Source organism: Mandrillus leucophaeus, unplaced genomic scaffold, assembly GCF_000951045.1.
Source record: "Mandrillus leucophaeus isolate KB7577 unplaced genomic scaffold, Mleu.le_1.0 Scaffold1626, whole genome shotgun sequence".
Classification (NCBI taxonomy): domain Eukaryota; kingdom Metazoa; phylum Chordata; class Mammalia; order Primates; family Cercopithecidae; genus Mandrillus; species Mandrillus leucophaeus.
Genome location: NW_012101617.1, coordinates 3,717 through 7,419, shown reverse-complemented (window position 1 = coordinate 7,419; position 3,703 = coordinate 3,717).

The window sequence follows — 3,703 nt, the reverse complement described above, 5'->3', positions numbered from 1 at the left end:
TATTCTTGTCAGTGTTTAGACTTATCATATGTCTTTTTAACTTAACCTATTCTAGTTGATGTGTGATGGCTTCTCATTGTGGTTTTAACTTGCACTTCTTAGATGACTAATATTGTTTGCTATCCTTTCATGTTCATCTAAGTGACTTATTACACACATTTTATGAATTAGTTTGTAAATTCACTGATTAATTCCAGAGACTTTTTCAGAATTCCCTAGTGTTTTCTACATAAGCAATGAAGCTGGTGACAAAGAAAGTCTTCTTTCGTCCTTTCTTATCTGTTGACCTTTTTTCTTTTAAAATTATTTTTATTTGGTAGAGATGAGGTCTCACCTATCAGACTGGTCTCAAACTCCTGAACTCAAGTGATCCTCCCCACTCAGCCTCCCAAAATGCAGGGATTACAGGCGTGAGGCACCATGCCCTGTCCTTGTTACACTGGTTAGGATGCCTGTTAGGCGTTTAAACAAGAATGATGAGAGCTCACATGTTTTACAAGGAACTTAAACAAATTAACAAGAAGAAAAAACACCCCCATCAAAAAGCGAGCAAAGGATATGAACAGACACTTCTCAGAAGAAGACATTTATGTGGCCCAGAAACATATGGAAAAAAACTCAATATCACTGATCATTAGAAAAATGCAAATCAAAACCACAATGAGATACCATCTCCCACCAGTCAGAATGGCAATTATTAAAAAGTGAAGAAACACGAGATGCTGGCGAGGCTGTGGAGAAATAGGAACACTCTTACACTGTTGGTGGGAATGTAAGGTTGGAGGACCGTGTGGCCATTCCCCAAAGTTATAGAACCAGAAATACTATTTGACCAAGCAATCTCATTACTGGGTATATACCCAAAGGGATATAAATAATTCTACTGTAAAGACACATGCACACATATGTTTATTGCAGCACTATTTACAATAGCAAAGAAAAAGAACCAACCCAAATGCCCATCGGTGAGAGACTGGATAAAGAAAATGTGGTGCATATACACCATGGAATACCACACAGCCAGAAAAATGAATGAATTTATGTCCTTTGCAGAAACATGGATGAAGCTGGAAGTCATCGTCCTCAGCAAACTAACACAGGAAGAGAAAACCAAACACTGCATGTCCTCACTCCTAAGTGGGAGTTGAACATTGAGAACACATGGACACAGGAGGGGAGCAATACACATCAGGGCCTGTTGGGGAGTGGGTGGTGAAGGGAGAGAACTTAGAGGATGGATCAGTAGGTGCAGCAAACCACCATGGCAGATTATGCATATGTAATAAACCTGCACGTTCTGCACACGTATCCTGGAACTTAAAGTAAAATAATGTAAGTTAAATAAAAAAGGAAAGCGCATGTCTTACATGTACACATATGTTCATTGCAGCACAATTCACAATAGCAAAGACTTAGAATCAACCTAAATGTCCATCAGTGGTAGACTGGATAAATAAAATGTGGCACATATACACCATAGAATACTATGTAGCCATAAAAAAGAATGAGATCATGTGCTTTGCAGGAACATAGGTGGAGTTGGAGGCCATTATCCTTAACAAACTAAGGCAGGAACAGAAAACCAACTACCACATGTTCTCACTTATAAGTGGGAGCTAAACTATGAGAGCACATGGACACACAGAGGGGAACAACACACACTGGGGTCCACTTGAGGGTGGAGAGTGGGAGGAGGGAGAGGATCGGAAAAATAGGTAGTGGGTACTAAGGCTTAATACTTGGGTGGGTACTAATGGGTATAGAAATAATTTGTACAACACAATCCCATGACACAAGTTTACCTATATAACAAACCTGCACATGTACCCCTTAACTAAAAATAAAAGTTAAATTTAAAAAAAGCAACAACAAAGAAAGTGTATATCTAGAAAGAGCATATGGTTGGGTTCCATGTTTTTTTTAAACCAAATCATATAATCTCTGCCCTTCATTGGAGTGTTGACTCATACAGGTTTTTGTCATTATTGACATGATAAGTTTTAGGTCTACCATGTTATTTTCCCAGTTTTTCTTTCTCTGTTCCTCTTGTCATGACCAATTACTTTTTATTAAAAACCATAGAAACAAAAGAAAGTAGAAAAACATCTTTAAAATGCTGGAAGGAAAAAAGGTCAAAAAGAATTCTATATCCAGCACAGATGTCTTCCAAGGACAGACAAAATAAGGAGATATTTCAGGTAAAAGAAAATTAAGAGAATTTCTCATGAGCAGATCTGTACAATAACAATTGGTAAAGAAAATTCTTCAGGCTAGAAGCAAATGATACCAGGTGGAAAATGAGATTATCAGAAAAGATGAAGATGATCAAAAATGGTAAATATTGAGCTAAGTTCAAAGGCTATCTTGCTCCCCTCATTTACTCTTACTTTATATTCATAGAACTGTTTAAAGATAAGAAAAAAACTTTTCTCGTGGGACTTATAATCTATATAGATATATTGCATATAATATCTACACCACAAAAGATAGATATTTTACAGAGGATAAGTGGTTGCAAGATTTCTGTATTTATCAGTACTAGTACATTATTAATTGAAAGTGGACTGTGAAATGTCAAGAATAAGTTAATTTCTGAAGGGAATTGAGACACAAAAAAATATTCAAGAGATCAACAAATCTCAGAGATGGTTTTTTGGGAAAAAAAAAAAAAAACCTTAGCCTGTCTTGAGTCTCATCATCCTACGATTTCAGAACTATCGCGAATACAAAAGTAATCAAAGAACAGTCCTGCCCAGAAAGAGGAGTTGTCCCTAAATATGGTGGCCCTGGGACAACTGGCCCTCCCTGCTGGACCTCTTCTGCATGGGCACTTTCTGCAGTGACTTTGTTGCCTTGCTATTCCACTCTACCCAGTGTCCTGACCCAAGAGACAAGGGGCGTCTGCTGCTGTGTCCACACTTGGAGAAGGAAACCTTGATGACATCAGTACATGACAAGCCAGGCATGACAGCTCACCCCTGTAATTCCAGCAATTCAGGACGTTAAGGCCGGAGGTCAGGAATTAGAGACCAGCTTGAACAACATAGTGAGACCCTTGTCTCTAAATCAGAATAAAAATAAGTAAACTTAGCTGGGCATGGTGGTGGGCACTTGTATTCCCAGGTATTGGGGAGGCTGAGGTGGGAAGATCTTTTGAGCTCATGAATTCAAGGCTGCAGTGAGCTATGATCGCACCACTGGACTCCAGCCCAGGCCACAGAGTGAGAACTTGACATAAAAAAATACATCGTAAACCTTTGCTCACTATGGGTTCTTTTATTTATTATTTATTCAATTTGTGTTTTGATTTTATTTCACTGGCAGCACAATAAACCAGGACATGCAGAAACTAGAAATCACATCCACTTTCCAGTGGTAAAAAGCCCAGTCCAGAGAGGCGAGAAGGAGACAGTCCTCATTAGCGCTGAGGATTTGGGGAGATCGAGATGGGCTGGGCAGGAAGGGTTTTTTCTTTGTTTTTTGTTTGTTTGTTTTTTATGAATGAGTGTAACTTTTTATTAAGAGAGAATTGTTTTTATTGAAGATATATATGAAAATGGTTAAATAAGATGAAATGGCTCCAAACGTCTTACAATGAAAGCAACAGTCCTGCCAGTTGTTCTTTCCAGAGACAAGCACTTTTCATTTTCTTAGTTTTTCCTTCTGGTAGTTGCCTTCATGGGTTTTTCCAAATTATTATTTT